General features: G+C 37.8%; 1 long non-coding RNA gene across 1 annotated transcript; it reads right to left on the reverse strand.

The window, feature by feature from the left end:
- Positions 1–5362: 5362 nt before the first annotated feature.
- On the reverse strand, positions 5363–24859 carry LOC147479294 (uncharacterized). Its single transcript, XR_015206020.1, has 4 exons — positions 24487–24859; positions 24272–24349; positions 5688–5786; positions 5363–5593 (listed from the first exon to the last, which is right to left on the reverse strand). It is a non-coding gene; the product is annotated as an uncharacterized LOC147479294 (long non-coding RNA).
- Between the last annotated feature and the right edge of the window lie 1220 nt (positions 24860–26079).

Raw genomic sequence — 26079 nt, forward strand, 5'->3', positions numbered from 1 at the left:
TCATTATAATTATTATTGTTATAATTATTATAATTACCTTGACCTTGTGCTTGACCTTGTCATTGTCGTGGTTGAGCTTGGTTGTTATAATTATTATAATTACCCTGACCTTGTCCTTGACGTGGTGGAACTTGGTTGTTATAATTAATGGGTGGATTGTAATTGTTTGCTGGCCTAACATTTTGATTATTATACCCTAGAGGTGTTACTTGTTGATTATTTCTCCAACTGAAGTTGGGATATTGTCTCCAAGGGGCGTGAGGAATAGGATAACTATTTATTGAGCAAACGTTATCTTGTTGTGATGTTTGTTGTTCATAAGCGAGAGGACAATAGGAGTCAGGATGCTCAGGACTCAAACAGAAATTACATGGATTGGTGTTGACATTCATGACGGGAATATGCTTTTGTTGAACAGAAATAGTGTCTACCTTTTTAGTGAGAGATTCAATTAAATTTTTAAGTTCAGGATCGGGTTTCATCTCAAACATACCAACGGCCTTAACTGTTGTAGAAGAACTAGCGGAGCGGGAGATATCGTCACTACCCCCCCAGTTATTATTACGCTTAGTTTGATCTTCTAAAAATTTATAAGCCTCTAAGGCTCCCTTACTGAGGAAACTACCCCCATTCATTATGTCAAGCACCTCTTTGTGGTGGTGCAACAGTCCTTTTAAAAAGGCACAAACTAACGTGTCTTTCGCGAGGTTATGGTGTGGACACTTTATAAGAAGATTGGTGAAACAATTCCAAGCCTCTGAAAATGATTCATGAGGATTCTGTCGAAAGAAATGAATCTTGGAAAGCATTTTATCGGTCTTCAGTGGTGGGTAAAAATGTTCTATAAATAGTTGAACAAGTTTGGCCCACGAGTCCACAAAATTAGGTGCTTAGACAATTAACCAAGACGCCGCCTTATCGGCTAAAGTGAAAGGAAACACCCTTAGTTTAATTTGTTCAGCACCAACTGTAAGATGGTGGAATGTAGTAAGCACTTGGTCAATCTTACGCATGTGCAGATAAGGTTTTTCATGGTCTAACCCATGAAAAACGGGTAACAAATTAAATATATTTGGGGGATCGAAAATCCCCATCGGTCCGATAGAGAACGATGCAAGATTTTGGGCTATCGTTCAAGGCTTTGTAAAAGTCAGAGAGAGGAGACTTTCTTTCTTCAGCCATTATTTCAGGTGTGGTGTGTGGTATATTAGCTAGATGTGTAGTGAGTGGTATACTAGAAAGGCGTGTTTGTTGACATTGTCGGTTGATTACGTTAGGCGCTTTTCTTCTGCCTGACCTTAATCTCATGTAAGGCGAAGACCAATCTTAACTAAACCCGACAACACTCAAAACAATCCTGATATGCTAGTATAAACCTCTAACAGGAGATGCGAGGTAAGGAAGAAAGAAGTACCTGAATGCCTCCTTGCTTCGCTTATGAATAACGACTTGTATACGCGAGCTCAGTGTGTTTAACAAGTTAGAACACTGAATAACTTGAAGAAATGGAAGTTTGAACTAACTTGTGGAAATCGGGTGGTTCAGTAGAAGAGCGGCGGCGCGCGAATCAACCTAGGTAGGCGCTGGTCGCTCAGTCTAACTTCGAGCTCCAGGCGCTTCAACGCAGGGGGCACTCGAGTTTTGCCTTGGCAAGGCGCGGGTCATGCTTAGGTAAAACTCAAGTTCCAGGCGCTACAGAGCGGGGGCGAAGTTTTTCCTTGGCAAGACGCGGGTCGCGCTCAGTTAAAACTCAAGTTCTAGGCGCTTAAGCTCGGGGGGCGCTCGAGTTTTGCCTTGGCAAGGCGCGGGTCGCGCTCAGGTAAAACTCAAGTTCCAGGCGCTTAAGCGCGGGGGGCACTCGAGTTTTGCCTTAGTAGGGCGCGGGTCGCGCTTCGTGTATTCCTGCGAGGAAAAATTCAGTTATGAAACAAACAACCACAGTTAGAATCAAACAAGGGTGGGTGGGTTATGGGAAACTTTGGAAGACTAACAATACTAAAGAAAACAATACTAAAGGGAACTAAGCCGGCAGCGACGCCATTTGATAAAAGGAAAAATGTAGTTTTACCTATGCATAAATGATGAAACTTAAACGCAAGTAAAACTAAAACTAAACTTTACGTGTCTAATTTATCAAAGTTTCTACTCTCAATTTTATAGCAATATAGTGGGAATAGAAGATTCGTTCCGCTCCTAGTTCTTTAGTATTCAATGTTTTCAACGACTATCGGTCTTACCAAAGTCAATGAGAGTATGATGGGAATTATACTACGATGTCAATTCAAATACTAAACAAGATACGAATAACGAAATGATGGAAATACTAAGGTGTGAATCTAGATAGAGAATTAAGGGGAATTGAATCCATCTGAATCCAACTTAATAAACTAGTATAGATTGTTGTAATCCAATTCTTATGTTCTTACAATAAGAATTGGTCGTGCTAATTCCTAATCAATCATGACAATCTCTACCAAATAATGACTAGCATGTGAGGAAGTTCAACCCATTCTCATGATGAATCAACTACCTTCTAGAGTGGAATAAACTCTTACAACTAGTTCTACACTACACAATCATGTTTTCATCAAGGCTTCTTCAAACCCCTCTAATGGAGGTTTAGCCTTGATTCATCAAACTATCATTTCCAATCGAATTCAAACAAAACATAATATAAAGATTCTAACTTTACTAATTTGAACTAATCAAGAATTCAAAACTAAATTAACACTAAAAAATGATTAACAACTAAGATATGAGTTTAACAATATTAAAACTAAATAAGAATTTAATTAATAAACTAAATTGAGATGAAAATGAATACTTTATTATGAAACTAAAAATTGATTCTAAAATAATAATCTACTTGTTCTAACACTAATTAATTGAAAGGTAAAACTAGATCTAAACAAGATATGAAAACTAATTAATGGAGTCTAAAGCTATATCTAGAATTATTCTCTAATGACTACTTGCTACCTAAAATTAATGATTGCTTAAGAGTTAAGTCTTGTGTGTTGAAATGGAGGAGACCAGATTCACATTTTCATGCATGGGCTGAGGAGCCATATTTTGGGCCGGAAAATCGAGCCTAAAATCCAATTTCTTCAGTCCACAGAGGCCTTTTCAGCTGGATTTTCCTTTAACATATTTTTTGTCTACTTTTGCTCCTCTGATTGGATAAAGGCTTGGACCATTGGAAAGCTCTTTCTGAGCCGGTCGTTTTGACATAAGGTAGGCCCAATTCTGAGGTCTGAGTCCAAAGATACGGTCTTCGGAAGTTCTGCTGACTTTTGTGCATTGTTTCTGCCCGCGTTGACTTTGACTTTTCAGCTTTGACCGGGCTTTAAAAAGGTTGTTTCTCCTTGAATCTTGACCTTTAATCACAGAACTTCTTAGCAACCAACCCTTGCTCCTTTATCTCGCCAAAGTGACACATTTATGCACATAATTGACTCCAATGCCTGAAATACATAAAAACACGTAATCAGCATTAACTCTTATTTATTACTCGCATAATTGGTCTAAAAGTATTATTGTTAGGTGGTTTAAACTACAGCTTTGGGCTCTTATCAGGTGCTACTTGACTTAGATCAAGATTGAAGTGAATAAGACATTCTCTTAACAGTGGGTGGAGGGGAAGAGTGAGTCCGGCCCTTAGTTGACTGATGGTGATAAGCGATACTTCCTTGTAGGCCAACTCATCAAACAATCTCCCCCACTCAAGACCAATTTCGGCAGGGATGTAAAATTTCTCTTGGATCAGTTCCAGGGAGGAAAGATCTCCGAAGTTTATAAGTGACTAGTTAGGATTCATGATTAGAAAAAAAAAAGAAATTAAAGTTTGGAGTTTTGGTTAAACCCTAACGGGAGATCAAAGGGTTCAGTATACAAGGAAAATATAGCAGAAGAGATAATTAGGGTTCTCTCACCAGATCCTTTTTATACAGATATGATGGACGGTTACAATTAGCCCAAGCATTGCATTTTTTCGGGATAAAACTGTCATCATTACCTTTTTTAGGAAACGGCGTGTCTGTTCATGTCGTCTTTTCAGAGCCTTAATTAGTTGAGTACGTAAGCAGTTCTAACAACTATTTATGAAAGAGATTATCGCGCCAAAAGCAATGTCACTTCAAGCACCCATGTGCTAGATGGCACGATAGGGGGCATCTGTAAGGGGGATTTCCTGTCATTGATTAGATGACACGAGTATGGGAAATTACCCAGGACTATAGATGTTCAGAATGAGATGCGGACCATCGGATCAGTTCTATGAATAAGTGATCTCGTGTTTAGCACGAGTGTTTAGTATGCATGTGTCATACACGTGACTAACCACCTCTAAGCATAACAGTTCTCCAAGTCGTTAGGAACTGATATGGACAGTTCCTGAACAGAAGGAAACTAAAGAGGGCGATCTTTGATGATAAGGAAGGAATCGTAATGACATATCTTAAGAGTTACCTTTTAGATATAATCTTCTCATATACGATGGGACATTATGATCAATAAGGAAACCTACCTCTAACAAGATATGGCCTAGATTCAGACTTCCATAAGAAGAGGATTCCTAATAGGAAGGTAAAGTCCAAAGATGGAAAAGAACTCACAAGTGGTGAGGTTCACCCTAACCCTAGGACTCTCAAAGCTCTTCCTATATAAACCATAGGAATTCGCTCTTAGGAACTATGCAAAATAGGGTTTGATTCTCCTAAACAAACAAGAAGATACGTAAGTAGCCGCCAGACGGTTCAACCCTGCACTCTATATCATCTCATCCCTTCTCTATCAAGAAAAGAGCTCTTGAATCACAAGGCACAGAGGATGATCAGGGGATACTCAAAAAATCCCCTACAATCACTACTACAGAATGACACTTATACCACTGTTTCTAAGTGTGGTATAAATATATTTACCACTGTTATACAACCGTGACAATAGGTGGTGTGGTATATAATAATAGCAAAACTGTGGTATATATGTTTAACGGATACCACGGTTTTTCAAAGAACCGTAGTTTGTATGCCCATTATATACCACGGTTGTCAACAGAACCGTGACATATAAGCTATTGAAACCGTGGTTTATATTAGTGTATGAGTTATAATACCGTGGTATATAGTTATACTAAACACTACAATTTATGCCAAACCGTGGTATATATATATATATATATATATATATATATATATATATATATATAATAATGCTAGTAAAAGTCTTCCACTTAAAAACCGAACCTGCATAACAAAATTTATACAGCCTACCTACATACAACATTTCCATCTTCCCAACAAATTTCAAAATGTACAATAAACTATCAAACATTGCAAAAAAAGATAATAATAAAAAAAAAAAAACTTCCATTAATTTTTTGAGTGCACTAAGAAAACAAACTTCAAATTTCTTTTCATAAATTAAAAAGGTAAGACTCATAAATTAAACTGGAAGGGTCCGAACATAGCTAAAACTCATCCTCATTCACTTCCGGCTGAAACACCCCATTTTCCTGGATGAACTGAATAATGTCGAGTCGAACACCGTCAAGTTCATCTTACGTGTATGTCTCCTTCAGTTCTAAATTTTTCATCTGGATGAGTCAAAGCACAACATGTGGAGTGACTATATAAGAATAAGGCGAAGTCTTTGAGCCAAATAAAGTGTTTGTCAAAACTTTCGAATACCTTATTTTCAAATGATCCAGTTGAACAAGCTTCTACTACTTCCCTCATAAACTTAATTGTATAATACCCACACTCTGTGCCACCTGGTTGATATGGGCCCTAATGATAAGCACCCAAAAGTGTATTATGAAACCCCATTGAGACATATAAATTTGGTTCATTATGTGTTTAATAATCATGAAATAAATATGTTTTCATACTTTTGCAGGTATTTATAGTAAACATGGAAATATTGGTTAAACCTGCAATAAAGCACGAGGAACGGCGTATATATGAATTCTCCCAAATCCACGTAGAAGCATCAAACTTCCAAAGCTCCTACCTCTCGAACCAGGGACTCGAATGCAACAAGAGAGCTCTTTCGACAATAATCGTATGATGAATTCTACGATAAAGGGAAGTTGTAAAAGCTGCCCAAAATACCGGATCGCCATCGATCTGCACATGGACCCACTATGCGGGGCCACAAGATTGGATGAGTCATCAATCATGGAGCATGTCAAGACAAAGATAACAAATTATTGGTGCAAAGTTGACACCTTGCATGTAATAAATTAGATTAGGTGTTAATAGTGAAAAAAAAAGGCAAGGTGTCACTTTGTTTTAATGTGGTAGATAAAAATGAATCAATGTGGTTTGATAATTCACGTGGGAGGAAATGAGATTTCTCTCAAATGGAGAAGAAATTAGACAAATGTGGGGACACTCCAATTACTCCCTTGACTTATTTTCCTCACATGACATTATTTTAGTTCCTTAGTGAAAATGAGTTTTTAGTTTTGGATTTTATTAAAAAGCTTGTAATAGTTTTAATGGAGGAACACTTGTTCTTCTAGGAAATAATAGAAGTGAGTTTGGTTGTGGATTTTCTTCTCTCTCTCTCTCTCTTCTCTCTCTCTCTCTCTCTCTCTCTCTCTCTCTCTCTCTTTTATTAGTTCATCTCTCTCTCTCTTTTGAGTTTTATTAGTTCATAAGTCCTTGTCCCAAGGATCATGAGCTAACTTCCCTTTTGGGGAGTTAGTCTAACTCATGTGAGGGTAAACCAATTGTTGGTTTGGTAGGTTTAGGAAGAACAACTAACTCTACATCCTACCCCAAAATGGTAGTTGGTGTAGAGTTTAGTTAGAAATCAAGCAATGAGCTTAGAGATAAGTCATTGTTTGGTTTCACTTGCTAGCATGTATGAGCTCTTTAGTGAGCCATGCATGCTAGGGATCAAATCTATTTTTCCGCTAGGAACTTGTCTATGAGTTTAGGAAGAATCAAAACCTATTTCAAATCAACACTAATGGTAGTTCACATGAGGAGGATTAACTCTCCAACTTCTCTTTCAAATTTCTATTTCGGTATTAAGTGCATGTTTTCATTTTAATGTTTTTGTTAATGTTTGTGTAGGAAGGAAAAAAATCTAGCATTAATAATTACTCCTTACTCTTTAGTTCCCTTATTCTAAATTCTAATTTGTAGTTGTTCTAAGCTTTAGTTTAGTTCGAATCTTTATTCCAACTCTACGAAACGAAGATCGTGAGTAAGGAACCTTGATTGCTTTTTCACCAATTTAGAGAGTTCAAAACTCTAAGTAGTGTTCTCCAAGCTTATATCAAATGGCGCCGCTGCTGTTCTAAAGTCATAGAACGTGTGCTAAAGATCGGAAGTTGCATCAAGGGGGAACCCCCATTCTCTTCAATCCTTTCCTCTTTGTTCGTTTACGTTTTTTTTGTTTTTTTTCGTATTTTTACCACGAAAAAGACCTGTTCGCTAAAAAATTTTATGTTCCACTTGCGGTACCAAAAAGTTAGGACTGGGAAACAAAACTACAGAAGATTATAAGACTTCGAAAAAATTTGGGCGTGTTCAATTATCGGACAAGCGTCTTGCGGGTGTAGAGTCGTCTTGTGCTGAGTGGGACCCGCGTCCGCGGGTGAATTTCGTCAGTTTTTGCTCCTGTTCAACCACCAGCATATACAGATCTACATTGATCCATTTCCAGGCCTAAATATCATACCTTGTACCTGAAAATATCGATAATCCTTTGGGATTAATCGCGTCGACAAATTGAAACGTTTGTAAGACGGGCGAAAACGCGGGAAGCTACAGGTTCCAATTTTCAGTATTATTGTAATTTATTTTTATTATTATTATTATGTTTTTCTGCATGTATGCCATGTATATAGTATTAGGAAAAATTTATGGATTATTATTTAAGTTTTAGCCTCGAATTATGCATGAATCAAGTTAAGTATACCCAGAAATATTTATATCACGATTACGGGTCATGAATTGCATATGAATGTATATTTACATATTAATGGTTCTGTATTGCATGGGTATATGTCTTTCATTATATAAATGTTGCTTGTTACATGTTTGATATTTCTCTCGATATCACATTACCTGTATTGTCTAATATGTCGATTTTGTCAAGAAAGAGGAGAACATTCCAACGAGAGTTAAAATCTTAGTTGGGTAAGTTGTTTCTAAACCCTACGGGGTAAAGCTGCTCTCTATAGGACATTCGCAATCTCAATGAGTATTGTCGAAATCGATTTATTATGCAATACAAGAGTCGATTTTTTAGTTTAGGTATAAAACTTTGCATGTTTAGTTTTGTCATCTATTCTGCATTATGTATCTTGTATTAGATGCTGCTAATGTATTTAGATAATGCGTATGAGTGATTCAAATTAAGCACATTCGTTGATATACATTTACGTAATATCGATTTACAAATTAAGCGTATATATAATTTATTAATTGATGTATATTTGCATGTGCGTATGGAAATATTTATCGATGACACAAGCTTGCCTATTCAGATATAGCCATATCATTATGAGTAGAGTACCTTCACATGCTACTGCACCTAGTATTGTATGAGTAGATCGTATTTGTATGTTTGTATTTTAAACCTTGCATAAATCTTAAAAAAATAATAATAATAATAATAATTAAATTAAATTAAATTAAAATTAATTTAATACCACCTTTGCATAAATTTTAATTCCATAAATCTTAATCATATTCCAATGGTGTCTAGGAAACTTGAAAGATTGAGGTTACTTAATTAGAACCGTGCTTGCACGGAAATCCTCCCTCATATCTATCTTGTGACCTGGCTGTTGGTTTATGCACACGTATTCCTAGCTTCATCAAGCTACGTTAGCGGCCCAGGCATATGTTGTTCAACCCTAATGCTTAAGATAATAATAAAATTCGAGTCCTCATAATTCCTTACGTAAGTTAGATCTAATTTTATGCTTGCATGAGATTAAGGTCCGGTTCCACTAAAGAAATTGAACAAACCTATCGTCGAAAAAAAATCGATAAGCAATTCGTAAGTTCTCACATAAAAATTGTTCTTCTTCCGCTAATTACCTTCATCACAATCCTTCGTTAGCCATCAACTTCGTCATTATGGCCGGCGATCCTACACCAGCCAGAGAAGCCCCTCTCGGACTTCTATCTTTGCATTACAGGGAAGGACCTTCCTCCTCGCATCAAACTTGAGGACATTGTCGGTGATTTTCGTATCCCACCAAACGCGTCTTCGGTTTGTTACCAATATATCATGGTTTGGAGCACGAAAACCGTATAATCATCTTCGTAGACTTCAACAAGTGGCAACAACATTTCATCATCCAAATAGCCTCTCTAAGGAACAACTCTTTTGCTTCGGGCCGTTTCCATTCACTTTAGCGGAAAAGCATCAATCGGCTAGCGGGGACAACAATCACAATCCATAGACACATGGAATAAACTAGTTCAAGCTTTTATGCTTCAGTTTTACACTCAGAAGAAAACAACTGAAATGCTTCAGAAAATTCAATTCTTCCGTCAAAATCCTCATGAATCCTTTACGGAAGCATGGAGTCGTTTTACTGATCTTCTGTTAGAATGTCCTCACCACCAACTAGAAAAAGCATCCTTGTTTGTTCATTCTTTAATGGTCCGCATTCGATCATCAAAAAGAAACTCTTGATATAATGAACGGAGGTTGCTTCATGGACAAAGGAGCTACTGAAGCTTATACTTTTCTTGAAAAACAAGCGAAAAAAGGTACACACTGGGGTAACACTGAGCCGTCTAGATCATCAAAGGATACTGTTACAAAAGCCACATCTATTTTTGAGGTAAAACCCGATCCTGAAATAAAAAATTTGATAGAATCCCTAACTAAAAAAGTAGATGCCCTTGCAGTTCAAGTAAACGATCAACTACCAAAACCAGTCATGAACGTTGACACCACTCCTTGTGTCCTTTGTCTTAGTCCTGATCATCCTGATGCATATTGTCCTTTGTTATATGCTTCCCCTACTCAACAAGCGGAGGAGGCATGTGCATTCAACATTCCCAATGCACCATGGAGACAACATCCGAATTTCGCTTGGCGTCAAAATAACCAACAAATGGGGGCTCCTCCTGGTTTCGCTAATCAACCTGTTCGATCTACCAATAATTTTATTCCATACCGCCAAGGAAATAATCAACAATACCAACAAGGTCAATTTCAAAATAATTCTAATGCTAATTATCGGACCAACGCAACCTTGTTCCAAATTTTAATCCAAATCCCAACTATAATCAACAACTTCTAAGCAATAATCGAGAACTACTACCTGTTGCACAACCTGCGCCAACCATTACGGATAGGACAAATGAGACTTTCCTGGCTTACATGAACCAACAGTCTCAAATTTTAAAGTCTATCCAACAATCACTTCAGTAATTGGTGCAAGAAAAGAGTCAGAAAGGCGTGTTTCCTGCACAAGCAGTTCCAAACCCTAAACCAGCAAACACAGCCTTTGAACTTACCAATGCCCCTGGTACAAGCACCCCCAACCAAGGTGAGGTGCATGCAATCACTACTTTACGATCTGGAAAAACTGTCGACAATCAGATACGTATGCCAGATAATCAACCAAAAGAACAGGAGGGTTCCAAGGAATCTATTTCTAATAATGAACCTACGGAAGATTCCCCAGATTCAACAGAGTCAACACCTCCGAATGTAGGAACCAAGCAAGTAGACCCTTTTGCCAAATTCCGCCCTAAGGCACCGTTTCCAGCACGCTTAGCAAAGAATAAACCTGATGACAATTTTTCTGAAATTCGAGAGACTTTTCAAAATTTAACAATAAACTTACCTTTTCTCGATGCCTTAAAATTATTACCAAAACATGCAAAATTTCTGAAAGATATGTGCACCACAAAAAGAAGAACTAACGTTCCTCAACAAGTGTTCCTCACTGAACAGTTTCCCTCCATTACCGAACATAATGGTATAGTAAAATACAAGGACCCTGGTAAACCAACGGTTCCATGCACTTTAGGTGACAAATACACGGCTACTGCTCTACTAGACCTAGGAGCTAGTGTGAACTTACTTCCATATTATTTATTTAAACAACTAGGTCTTCATGAACTTAAACCTACCACCATGACTCTACAGGTTAGCGGTCGTTCCATAAAGTATCCAAAAGGAATTGTGGAAAACGTCCTTGTAAAAGTCCAAGATTTCTTCTATCCTGTAGACTTTGTTATTTTGGATACAGAAGTTGCATGTGATTCCATTCCAATCATCTTAGGACGCCCGTTCCTCGCCACTGCTAATGCTCTTATTAACTGTCGAGATGGTTCCATGACCATGTCCTTCGGAAATCTTTCGGTCGAGGTGAATGTGTTCAAGTTGATGAAACAACTTCCAGAGCCTGACATTGATGGTGAGGTTAACAGGGTTGACAGCATTCCGCAAGGAGTATTTTACAAACTCTTTTCTTGAAGATGAAGTGTACCAATTTCTTTCCTTTAGCGACTCGAGTTTGAGGACGATGATTATACACAAGAAGTAAATGAGTTATTAGAGTCCAGTACCATTATTTGACCCTACAACAAAAGGTCAAGTAATTTGGATGATCATCAATCTGTTTACTACATGGATGATGACCTTCCTCAAGAATCTTTAATACCCACTCCCCACCCCCTGAATTAAAACCACTTCCTTCGAATTAAAATACGTCTGACTTGATCGATGGTGGTCGTCACCCGTTATTATTTCTTCACAATTAACCGGCGATCGGGGAAGCTCGTTTAATTAATGTCATTCAACAACATCGTTACGCTATTGGATGGTCCCTAGATGACATTAAAGGCATTGAACCTAATGTGTGCACCCATCGCATACACACGGAAGAAAATGCAAAGGCGTCGCGTGAACCAAAATCGCTAAACCCTACCATGAAAGATGTGGTCCGGAGGAAGTGTTAAAATTACTAGATGTGGGTATTATTTACCCTATCTCGATAGTGTTTGGGTGAGTCCTGTACCGTAGTTCCAAAGAAATCGGCATTACGGTTGTGCGAAATGATAAAGATGAATGCATTTCGCCAGATCCCAAAAAAATGGCGAATATGCATTGACTATCGCAAACTTAATGCCGCCACTCGTAAAGATCACTTTCCACTTCCATTCATCGATCGGATGCTTTCGAATGTTTAGCGGTCATGCCTATTATTGCTTTCTTGATGGTTATTCGGTTATTTTCGGATAGTCATAGACCCTGGCGATCAAGAAAAAGACAACGCGTTCACCGTCCATTTGGTACATTTGCATATAGGCGAATGCCTTTTGGCCTTTGCAATGCACCTGGTACTTTCCAACGCTGCATGCTTCATATTTTCAGTGATATGGTTGAACGGTTTATGGAGGTATTCATGGACGACTTCTCAATTTATAGAGATTCTTTCGATAGCTGTTTATCAAATCTTGAAAAAGTATTTACACGTTGTGAAGAGAAAAACCTTGTTCTTAATTGGGAAAAATGTCATTTCATGGTTACTAAAGGAATAGTTTTAGGACATATCGTTTCAAAGGATGAAATCGAAGTTGACAAAGCTAAGATAGAAAAAATTGCTTCACTTCCTATACCAAAAACAGTTCGAGACATTCGCGCATTCTTAGGACACGCGGGTTTCTATAGGAGATTTATTCAAGATTTCTCAAAGGTTGCTAGACCTTTAACCAATCTCCCTAAAGATGCCGCTTTTGATTTCGGTTTCAACAAAACAAGCCTTTGAGGTATTAAAACCGCGATTAACTACCGCCCCATAATTCAACCACCTGATTGGTCTAAACCTTTTGAATTAATGTGTGACGCGACGATGCTATGCTATTGAGCTGTACTAGGGCACCGAGAAGATAAGCCAGTTGTCATTTACTATCGCGGTAAAACCCTTAATGAAGCTCAACGAAACTATACCACCACCGAAAAGAGTTTCGCCGTTGTATATCGTTAGATAAGTTTAGATCCTTACCTAGTGGGTTCTCCAACTATTGTCTACACTCGACCATCGCGGCGCCGTTATCTATTAGCGAAAAAGATGCAAAACAAAGGTTGATCCGATGGATTCTCCTTTTGCAAGAGTTTACTCTCGAAATTAGAGATAAAAAGGTAAGCGAAAATGTGGTTGCGCACCATTTATCAAGACTTGTCGATGATGTTGATATCGATCTCTGAACCTATCGTGATTCCTTTCGGATGAACACTTGTACTCTATTTTTTCGTCCCCTTGGTACGGACATAGTAAATTACTTAGTTACCGAGGAAGTTCCTTTATCTTGGTCTCAGTAATGACCGGAAAAGTTTTATCCACTGTGAAATTCTATTTACGGGATGATCCCTACCTCTTCAAGTATTGTTCGGACCAACTAATCCGCCCGTTGCATTCCGGTAGGGAACACAACGATGTGTTATCCTTCTGCCATGAACAATCTTGTGGTGGTCATTTTAGTGGTAAGAAAAACTGCCCAAGGTTCTACAATGTGTAGTTTTTATTGGCCAACACTTGTTTAGAGATGCACATGAGCATTGCAAAGCATGCAATCGCTGCCAGCCGATTAGGTCGCATTACTCAACGTAATATGATGCCCTTAAATCCCATTCTAATTGTAGAAATCTTTGATGTATGGGGCATCGACTTCATGGGTCCATTTCAAATTCTCATGGCTTCCTATACATACTTGTAGCGAGTTGACTATGTGTCAAAATGGATTGAGGCATTGGCATGTCGTGCTAACGATCATAAAACTGATCGTTTTGTTTGTAAAAGAAAAATTTTTTCTCGATTTGGTGTTCCAAAAGCTATAATTAGTGACGGGGAAAACATTTCTGCAATAAAATTTTTGAATCATTAGTAAAGAAATATGGAGTCACGCGAAAAGTGGCAACTCCGTATCATCCTCAAACCGATTGGTCAAGTAGAAGTCTCTAATCGAGAAATAAAATCCATTTTGGAAAAAAGCATCAATCCATCTAGGAAAGATCGGTCTCTACGATTATCGATGCCTTGTGGGCATCTGAGCGACTTTTAAGACACCTATAGGGATGTCTCCGTATCGCCTCGTTTTGGAAAACCATGTCATCTGCGGTTGAACTTGAGCACCGCGTGCTCTATGGGCCATCAAAAGCCTCCGATTATAACACTAAACGTGGCGGGCGAAAAGAGAAAATTGCGGTTAAATGAGCTTGAGGAAATTCGAGTTGATGCCTATGATCTCTCGAAATCCTATAAAGCCAACATGAAAAGAGTGCATGACAAGCACATATTGCGAAAAAGAGTTCAAAGTCGGTCAAAAAGTTTTGATGTACAACTCAAGATTACACATTTTTCGGAAAAATTAAAAACTTCGTTGGTGCGTCCTTTCATTGTCTCTGCTTTGTCACCCCCTTATGGGGCTATCTCTCGAAAACGTAAATGATGGTAGCGAATTCCAAGTAAATGGCGGTTAAAACATTATCATGAGTTAAGCTCTCTCCGGATGTCGAAGAGACTCTTCTCAATGATCCAGATCTACCGACTAATAGATTATTTGGTGTACTTCTTTCCATGTATTTAAGCGGAAAAAAGTATGCCATTAGGGTAGCGGGCCCTCTTCTATTTTCTTTTCTAAAATTCCCTAGAGTGTGTGGTTGCAAGCGCAGGAACCTTAGTCCACGAAAACTCTACTTCAGAGCGAGTATAAATATCTTCGATAATCGAGCAAGCGTGCCTCCGGGAAAACAATGGGTACCAAAATTTCAACTCTTTCTTTCTCCTCCCTTTTTCTATTCTCTTCCTCGCGAACTCCAACTCATCATTTGGTCCAAATCTCACCCATCTCGATTGGTAATGGTGGTAGTACTTTTGCTTTCAAAGCGGCGGCGAAAAAGGATGGGGTGGTGTATGAACCTATCAAACTCCTTTCTGTCCGGTCTTGATCTTTTATCCGAGATGAGCGGTATAAGGTATATTATTATCGACACCAGCTCAACGGGATAAACTTCGGTCGTCGTCCCCCCTTGCTCCCCACTTGGTTGGGATTAAGTCTTGAGGATCGGCGTTAAAAGACTCACATTCGTCTTGAGGATCGGCGTTAAAAGACTCAACATGTATATACCGCGTTTTGTTTTATTAGCACCCGGCATGGTGCCCAAAAGAGTCGTGATATGCACCATCGGACATTTCATAGTTCCGTGCGGGCAATGGATTCCCCGAGCCAACCCGTTCAGTTTTTCTATGTGGTTTTTTGGGCGGTTTGAGGCTATACCATATGTACTAAGGGTAATATTATTATTAGACCATTGCACATTGGTCAAGGATGGTACCGTCCTAAACCCTAGGCCCCAAAACATAAAGGATAAGCCCGCGGTCACGGGCTGGATTGGGTTCACCCGCAGCCGACATGAAAGTTACTGAGTTAAAATTTGTTTGTGATGTGTTGTTTTATTTGGATTTCGGTGTTGTTGACCGTTCTTCTCGACTTGTACATTTGTATATAAAGGATAAATAAATAAAAACCAAAGTTTGGTTGAAAAAAAAAATATATATATATATATATATATATATATATATAAATAAATAAAAAAAAAAAATTGATGTTTGAATGTGATTTTTCATATTCTAGTGGATGGCATTTTTAATACTGATCGTTTCGATATCTCATCCGTTAAATTCGGAGTTGAAACGAATCGAATTTCCACGTTTGAAATTTCGGAACTTTTCGGGACATAAGAGGAATTTCTGTAATTCATTTGTACTTGGGCCAAAAATTTGACCCGACCCAAAAACCCAAGATCCGGGTACAAAGCCCACGCGCGGGGCACCCACGCGTCCACCCCCCTCACTTCTTCTTCCACAAAAAACGGATCTTGGTCCCCTCACCATCCACTCGCGCGCGCGGCATACCAGCAGTGAATTCGACCCGCGCACGCGGGCCAAACTCCACCAACCTCAACCCCCTTCCTCCAGCACCACCTCCTCCACCTCCTCTTGCTATTTGCACCATCAAAATTTAAATTATACTGCGCTATGGCAGCACGAAGACGAATTACAGTCGAGAGAAATTTCACAAATCTCTATAATTCCGGGATGTTTCACCCATTTTTTGATGAGGAAATTGAAAGTAGAGAGTGGGAATATCTATTACATCGAATCCCAGCTCAATATTCCGAAGAATTGGTGTTGATATTTTATAATAATGGAGGTTTCCGGGGTGACGAATTTTGGATTACGGCGGATGGGATGGAACGTGAACTCACGCCGGGAGTTGATTTCAAATACGCGCAGATTCGATTAACTCGATAGCCCGACCACGGTATTGTCGAGTATCCGACCACAAAGGGATTTGATGTTTGACACGCTTCGAGGGGAGTACAACACTGGCTCGAATCTGCGTGTACCAAAGTTATTTCGGGCGTAACCAATTAGCCGTCACTTTCGATGGTTGGCGCAACGTCATTGGAACTTCAAAGGCGTCGGCGTGAACAAGACTTTCTTGCACCTCTTTGTGGATCCTACGGGAGAGGAAGCACACTTTTTCGTATGGTCCACTTCACGGGCCATATTCTTCGACCAGCGTCAAATGGGTCGACTCCTCTTCTTTACTTTGTTACTCGGCTTATGCTTAACTTAGGGTTCGGTCTGCTACTCCTTTCATTGAAACAAGGTCTTTCGAGAATTTTGGAATTTTTGAGACTTGTGTTTTAGACCATTGGGACCCGGTAGCTAGAGATGACATTGAGCATGATAACGTACCTCCTCCTCCTCCGCCTTCACCGCTTGTTTTTAATGAAGATACCATCGCCCGAATCAATACTCCTATGGATGCCTTGAGGAACATGAATTCTAGTATCGCGGGATGTTTCTTCGCCAGAAGAGATGATTACTTCCCGAATGAATTCGGCAAAAAGAAATGAAAATCGCCAAGGCCAATTCGAGAATGATGATGGCTAATCGGCAGACAATTCAAAGATCGGTTACTTTCTGATCTATAGGCCACATTCACCCCCGGTCATTTCGGCTGAAGTTAAGTTAAGTGGCGAAGGCGTAGAAACCGGGTTCATCTTACGCTAACCCGGAGGATTCCCATAAGATGTTTATTTTCCTTGGTTTTAGAAATGACTATGTCATTTATTTCCCTAATGCATCGCATTTTTATTTTTAGTGCTAAATTATTATATATCGGTTGATTTCTCATAATTTTGTATTTCGAACGGTTTAAATGAGAAATTATTTATGTTATCGCGAATATAGTACTTTCAAAAATATGAGTTTGCTCATTGATTCATTGGGCCTACTCTCAAAGCCCAAAGGTCGAACCAATGGATGATCAAAACGGTCACATGCCCAACGGTCGAAACCAAGTTATAAATACAACTCTCCTTTCCTCTTTCACTCATTCCCTTCTCTCAATCTTCACAACTTCTTCTTCACAAATTTTCAATTTCTTGACAATAATGAATAAACTAGAAGCGATGGAAAAGGAGCAACGAGAATGGGCTATCACATTAATCGTGATAACCGGTGTTTATCATTATTCTCTTGTCACTCATGCATAACTTGATCGAACATCTAGATCTATGTAACCGTCCTTTTTCTGTTTTTCATTTTGTATATTAGTATGGTGTGTTAAATAATTCTCACACATTTTATGCGGGTTCACGTATTAAATGGAGAAGTTCAAATATTAATTAGTTGTGTATATTAGTTGTCTTTTCCTCTAATAAATAAATATATATATATATATATATATATATATATATATATATATATATATATATATATATATATATAACAATAAAAATTAAATAAAAAATAAAAATAAAATAAAAAATAAAAAATAAAAAAAAAAAAAAAAATATATATATATATAAAAAATAAAAAAAAAATAATAATAATAAATAATAATAATAATAATAAGTAAATAAATAAACAAACCATAACAAAGAAAGGCCATCCGAACTCACGAAATAATTAATGGATACACATAGTGTTCGGAGAAAATCGGCATGCGCTACAAGGTACACATAACACTTGTCACACATGCATTTCGATTATTCTATCCATATTCTATTCTTGAGTTATGATCATCATTCTGAAATTACGTGTAAGTCTAACTACCACTGTGAAACTTTCCTCCATTATTTTCTAAACATTAACCCATCTCATTAATTGTATTTGGATATCGACATGACAAAGACTTCTTTGTGGATCCCCATGATGATGTTCATAATCACATGGGTCATTAAATACACTTGGACTCCATTGGTATAGCCTCATAGATTGCCTATAAATCTCTTCTTTTTAAGCCATTCTTATTCATACAATTTTCACTATCCTTCCCTTTCGAAGAATGGCTCAACCAAGAAAAATAGCAAGAGAAAGACTACCTAAAACTTTCGAAGAAGGCGGTTTTCTCCTTATTTTGACAATTGAAATCATCGTCGAGGATGGGCGCCTCTTCTATATCATTCAGCAGACTAGTTATTCCCGAAATTGGTTTTGATGTTCTACCAATTTAGAGGTTATGAAGATGGAAAATTCTACTTCAATGCCTATGGACAATTGGAATTGAATAAGGAAATGATCTCCGACATACTTCAAATCCCATAAAAACCCGGGGAGTCCCTTGTTCAAGAGTCATCATTCGATTCCATAAAACTTTCTTGCGAGCTACATTATCTCATGGCGGCGTCGAACATACACATCACATGGTTCTTCAACGCTCTTTGAAACGAGAATCAGCGTGTTGTGCTCCACTTGGTTGGGGACATAATGTGGTAGGTACATCACACCAAAACTGAAGTCCACAAAGCCTCAACTTCACCTACTTTGGATTTTGCAAACTCAAAGAGATGATTTTTGTCGATCCAACACCTGCGGAGCGTAATCACCAAGAAAACAAGAAGGTCGGCGGTTCTACCCACTTTGGTTCGCATGATTATGATTAAGTTGGGGTTATCCAATAATATCTCGAGACACCCGCTTCAAAGAGCATATATAAAGGTACTTCAAACAGATTACTCCGTTGGTTTTGGACCCACGATACTCGATAGATGAAGCGAGAACACCTCAAGCTCAAATTCGACAATTTATTTGATGAAAATGCCATCTTTGAATATTATTAATCCCATGGAAGGCATTAAACTTCTTCATCGGGGTTTGAGGGAACTACTGCGCTCATCGAGAATATCATCATCACAACTCTTGGGATTTCCAAGATCGTCAAAACAGCATGATGTTGAACAGGAGGAGATCTTGGAAAATCATTCTCAATTCTTGCAAAATCATGCTCTCTAATGGAAAATCAAAATTGTACTCTCTCTCTGCCGATGAGGGACATTCGGATCTGCATTTCGGCCAACAAATAGATGACCTAAAACGATGCGGTGCAAAATATGCATCTCCTAGATCAATATCGGAATCCATGATATTACTAAGTCAATAAGTATATAATCATATATGTTATTACGTTTTTCGTCGTACTATGTATTTTATCTTATCTTTTTGTTTTATTTTGTATGAAATGCTTAGTAGGATTGTCATCATTTCCATTGTGACTAATATAATTTTAACATGTCTTCTCTGGGAGGTCTATTTTCTTACATACTCATTTTTCCATCCGGTTGCGTACCCTAGTTTATTACTTCATCCACTATGACATCTTCATCAAACCACAACATCTTCATCATCCATGGTCCCTCCCAAAATCATTCACGAGCAATCCTTTTCGATCTATGATGGATTCCATGCCCTATGGCCATCTCTTCCATGATTACATCACAAACATTGGGTGGTCTTCCCTAATTCTTCAACGACCAAACTTATTCTCCTAGTTTGGCTGCATACTTTATGCTAATATGGATGACACACCAAAGATTCAACCATGCGCATGGTTTCTACTTAGACGGATTCACAATCCGAGGTTGGTGACACACCTATATCTTTTCTAAACAACAACTTGCTCTAACTTTGGACCTTCCATATCACGAACTTTCTTTGCATCTTGGCATTACATCTATCATAATTCTTACCGTTCTTTTCGGTGGCAAGCATTTGGCGACTCTTATGGTGATGGTCTTGAGATCAAAGCGAGAAGGAGATGGCCATGTACCATGGCGCAACATCACCATTCCATTAGCAAAGCATGACCATGAACATAGGGACTGCAATGTTATTTATACTCACGAACATTATGGGAGATTGGCATTTCTCTACTTGAATGAGGCTGCGCTTAATGTTATTATTCAATTACTAGCTCGAGGTCATGCTTTATTTAACATTTTAGGTTGTGTTGTCTCGGCTGAAGCGAGCTCGCGCTTTTCGGGATAAGTATATACTTTTACCGATCACGCTTGCGAATCATGAAGACACATTTCCCCACGGTTTGCGGCTACTTTTCATGGTAGGGTCAAGGTGGATTCCATGTGCCCGACAAAGCAGAATCATTAAGCTCATTAAGGTTTAAATCAATGGAAGCGTCCATTTCGATACGAGGCATGTTCGATGTTACCCAAAGGACGAAAAGATGAAGACCAATTTGAGGGAATCGGAGACAAAGAATGGGCAGAAATTTGGCGGACTATTATCTATTGGCGTGATGCTAAGGAAATGCATTTCCTTAAAGAGGGCCGCCCGAACCTTCCGCGTCTATTTGGATGGTAAACTTGAGTTTGCCATTGTACATATATCTAGCTAAACCTTCTATTTGGTGTGCTATTGTTTTCATGTTTAGGTATCTTGTGGTTTATTATATGGTGTGCTATGTTTAGTGTGCTATTGAACATTTTCTTGTTCTTTCTAAATAATATATTATGATCTCCAACCTCTTTGTTCCGGCAATCTAGCCACTAATTTTGCTCCACGGTTCTCGGTACTTTCTCTCTTTAATTATTGATCCTTCGAGGACTAAGCATCATTACGTTTGGGGTGCTTTAAACCTATAGCAAAAATTAGGCATCTTGTAGCCTATATATAGTTTTATTTTCATATTAATAATTGTACTTAGTGACAAAGTCTTGTTTCCTTTTCAATGATGAAAATTGTCTAGAAATCTCACATTAGTATCCAGAATTAGGTTTGTTTTTAAGAAACTTTAGATATCACGTGCTTAATAGTTTATACATCTTTTCATGAATATTCATGTATTGAGTATCATTGATTGTACATAGCGGTAAGTTTACGGAACCAGCGGTTAGTTACTTAAACTATAAATCCTGTGAGAATCTAACCAAAAGCCTTGATATGAGTGATTTGTGTGTGATGACCACGGAGGAGTAGTTTTTCGATTAGAGGAAATTATGCATCTACTTACTTGATCACCACCGAACCACTAGAGAATTTAGGCCTTCTTTGGATCGACATAGCTAAAATTCTTACCTGTACAAATATTACTAATCTAGTCACTCCGGAACCTTTCATCAAACCTTTCACTTTCACCACAAAATTCCTTACCCATCTATTAAACCAAATAAAAGAACCTACCTAAAGTGATGAGTATGAAAATAGGATGAAATGTGGAAGAATAAAGAAAAAGACTTGTCCTAAATATAAGTTCGGTTACTTGCTTCAAGAAAGGAAAATAGAATCATGTTCTTAAGCTTTTAAAAAAAAAATCTTTAGTATCCAGAACTTAAGAACAAGGTTGGAAAAACTTCGGTTAGAAGAAGGAAAGGAAACAAGGATTTCTCTAGTGTAAATATATGAAGACCCTATTCTCTCCATACATAAATTTTGATTATCCATTTCCATTTTCTTATACACTATTACCTAAGCCCCACAATACCTAATAAAGACCTCTAGCTCGATTAGGAGTAGGGTGGTGTGATAATAAGTAGTAGGCGTGATTGATCGACATCGGCTCCTCGACTGTCATTGAGATGTAAGGAAGCGTGTGCCTTGCACAAATGGAGTTAACAAAACCTGAATGGGAAAATTTTGAGTGAATATGTGTTTGAACACATACACACCCGAGAACCCGTTTAGGTATGCTCTCCAAAGGATCGAAACAACCACTGCTAGTATATTTCAATGAAAAGTTCACTTGCATGAATAATCATATGTAGATGTTTTAATTATTGAATACATATTAACTTGAGTTTCAAAGAAATAAATCCTCGTTCCCTGCTAAGGAGATGTATGGATATCGAGATTAATTTAGGAAACAAGTTTACGTCATTTGAGTCGTTGTAGTATAAATGAAGTTTGTGAGTATCTTTTTCTGGAAAACTCTCCGCGATGCTATAACTTCGTCCACTAGGGAATTCCTAGTGGTTTAAAGGCCTGTTGCATATGGTCAATGCAATCGCGCTCTGCTAAACGAGAATTAGTTTAGGACTACACATTTTGGCCACTTATCTATTTTAGTGTCTCTTCTTTGCTTGAGGACAAGCAAAGTCTTTGTTGGGGGTAGTGTGATAAGCACCCAAAAGTGTTATGAAACCCCATTGAGACATATAAATTTGGTTCATTATGTGTTTAATAATCATGAAATAAATATGTTTTCATACTTTTGCGGTATTTCGCGATAAACATGGAAATATTGGTTAAACTACGATAAAAGCACGAGGAACAGTATATATGAATTCTCCCAAATCCGCGTAGAAGCATCAAACTTCCAAAGCTCCTACCTCTCGAACCCGGGACTCGAATGCAACAAGAGAGAGCTGCTCGGACAATCGAGGCGATGAATTCTACGATAGGCGGAAGTTGTAAAAGCTGCCCAAAAATACGGGACTGCCAACTGGACATGGGACCCACTATCTTGGGGCCACAAGATTGGATGAGTCATCAATCATGGAGCATGTCAAGACAAAGATAACAAATTATTGGTGCAAAGTTGACACCTTGCATGTAATAAATTAGATTAGGTGTTAATAGTGAAAAAAAGGCAAGGTGTCACTTTGTTTTAATGTGGTAGATAAAAATGAATCAATGTGGTTTGATAATTCACGTGGGAGGAAATGAGATTTCTCTCAAATGGAGAAGAAATTAGACAAATGTGGGGACACTCCAATTACTCCCTTGACTTATTTTCCTCACATGACATTATTTTAGTTCCTTAGTGAAAATGAGTTTTTAGTTTTTGGATTTTATTAAAAAGCTTGTAATAGTTTTAATGGAGGAACACTTGTTCTTCTAGGAAATAATAGAAGTGAGTTTGGTTGTGGATTTTCTTCTCTCTCTCTCTCTCTCTTTCTCTTTTGAGTTTTTATTAGTTCATAAGTCCTTGTCCCAAGGATCATGAGCTAACTTCCCTTTTGGGGAGTTAGTCTAACTCATGTGAGGGTAAACCAATTGTTGGTTTGGTAGGTTTAGGAAGAACAACTAACTCTACATCCTACCCCAAAATGGTAGTTGGTGTAGAGTTTAGTTAGAAATCAAGCAATGAGCTTAGAGATAAGTCATTGTTTGGTTTCACTTGCTAGCATGTATGAGCTCTTTAGTGAGCCATGCATGCTAGGGATCAAATCTATTTTTCCGCTAGGAACTTGTCTATGAGTTTAGGAAGAATCAAAACCTATTTCAAATCAACACTAATGGTAGTTCACATGAGGGAGGATTAACTCTCCAACTTCTCTTTCAAATTTCTATTTGGTTATTAAGTGCATGTTTTCATTTTAATGTTTTTGTTAATGTTTGTGTAGGAAGGAAAAAATCTAGCATTAATAATTACTCCTTACTCTTTAGTTCCCTTATTGTAAATTCAATTTGTAGTTGTTCTAAGCTTTAGTTTAGTTCGAATCTTTATTCCAACTCTACTAAACGAAGATGCGTGAGTAAGGAACCTTGATTGCTTTTCACCAATTTAGAGAGTTCAAAACTCTAAGTAGTGTTCTCAAGCTTATATCACCTAACATATAGACTCACAACATATGTAAACATATACTTTTCAAAGAAAAAGACAATAATGTGTAGGATTTGTTTACCTTGAAAAAATGAACATATTACCTTTACTTGAAAAAATATATTCTATCCCAATCATGTGTAGGATATGTTGAGTTGTTACAATAGACAACATATTTTCAATAGATTAAAAAATGAAAAAAAAAAAAAAAAAAAAAAAAAAAAAAAGGAACTTCCTAGCTTGTAACAATGCAGTACCACTTGTGAACCTAGATTCCAAATTTTCATGCACAGGTATTGCAAAGATTGACTACAAAATCAACCCCATATAGTAACACTTCGTGAAGTTACATATAATATTGTGTTGCTTTTGACTTGATAAATTTCAACTAACTGTATAGGAAACATTAAATTGCATGTAACTACCTTCATAGCATTTGTTGTGTTCTCCCTGAAAAAGTGATTAATAAGCTCATGACGTGACTAAACTTACAAGCCATAGAGCTGCAAAAGAGAGAGAGGTTATTAATCAATTATCACAAAATCATCAGTGAACACTTCAACAATACCAAAGCCAATTCTAGCGCCACTATGAAGAGAAACACAACCATAACATGCCTGATTGGGAGTATACAACTTACTGCAAACATTTGGGAACTTTTAGCGCAGTTGCAAAGAACGTCGGGTTGGGAGTCTCCACTTACTCTTAACCAAAAACAAAAGACTATCCAACTTACTGCAAAACATTGGGAAACTTCCGGCCAGCAGTTGTAAGGAATACCCACTTCTCTGTCAATTTTTGCTCAAGCCCTTGCTAAATAGTTGTATTAACTTGTATGCTTGCTATCATAAGCCCACTGTCCTACCTCCTCCTAACACAAGTGTATACAATTATCAAAACATCAACTATCAAACAACCAGATGAAATAATTTAATTTCACGGAAGGCTAGAAAAATAATCATTCCAATCTAGTGTACAAACCTGCTGGACTAGTCATGAGCCAAGGACCTTCTATACTCCCAAAAAAAACTAGTCAACGAATACATACCACATTCTTATGGTTATAAGTCAGGACCGTATTTTGTAAACAAAGTTTAGCAGTACTCATATAGGTAACAAGCAAATCCATGACCTATGGCTTGGCAACATGCCCATGCTGAAAAAAATAACCTCACAAAGGTCAAACACAAGTGTTACAGAGAAATGAGTGATGATACCTACCACTTACCTTAACCAAACGTATTTAGTGTGCACAATTTTTTTTGGTAACCAAGAAATGGCTCAAGTAGTTGATATCGTAACAATTAATTAATAAAAGGTGAATACATATGTTCATCCTAGAATTGCTAGGATTGCATGAAAAATGATAAAAAAAAATAAGTACCAACAGATGATAAAGTGAGAAGAAGTGTCAAACTAGCTTCCCCTCGATGCTCAAGTTACAAAGTAAAATCACGGACATCCGTGATTATTTGCTTTGGTCTTGTACTAAAACTAAAGCAATAATCTAGGATACCCTATGTGTTATGTTCGTTTTCGAGCGGACTTCAATACCGGGCACTTTAATCTCCAACAATCTCCCAATGCTTCTAAACACTTGAGCACCTTCAGAAAAGCCACTAGAAGCCCGTGTTATTCACATGAAGGCTAGAGAAAACTAAACACAAATACCACATATCTAGTTTTCACCATTGATTATATATCAACTACAAAGCCTGCATTCCACTTCTCTTAACACTTCAGACCCAACCATTTTTTAAACCTTTGTATTCTAAAAGGTGAGAAAGCAAGATTTATAACCAACTGTTAAATCCACACAATCCATGAAAAACTTCACCGCCAATTTGATTTCAACAAAGAGAATTTGCAATTTTACTGTTGAGAGCAACAAACGGTTGAACACTATAGATCGGCGATTATTAACTTGTTGTTGCTCATTTGTTGATCTCATTTCGATTCTCTTTTATTTGGAGAGTAAACCAATAAATTCAAAACAAGTAAAAGGGTGGAATAATCAATGGTGCAATGGTGTTTTGCGACCATCAAAAGAAGATCGAGTTATAATGGAAAAGGAAAACTAGCTTACCAAATTGATTCACGTTGAAAGATGAAAGTATGAAGTAAATCCCCTAAGACAAGAATGCGAAGAGAGTTGCAACTTGATTGTAAGATGAAAGGGAAAAGGGAATGAACTAGCTGCAATGGCGGCATAAGAAGATTAATCCTATTCTAT

The sequence above is a fragment of the Coptis chinensis genome, chromosome 8, assembly GCF_015680905.1.
Source record: "Coptis chinensis isolate HL-2020 chromosome 8, ASM1568090v1, whole genome shotgun sequence".
NCBI lineage: Eukaryota > Viridiplantae > Streptophyta > Magnoliopsida > Ranunculales > Ranunculaceae > Coptis > Coptis chinensis.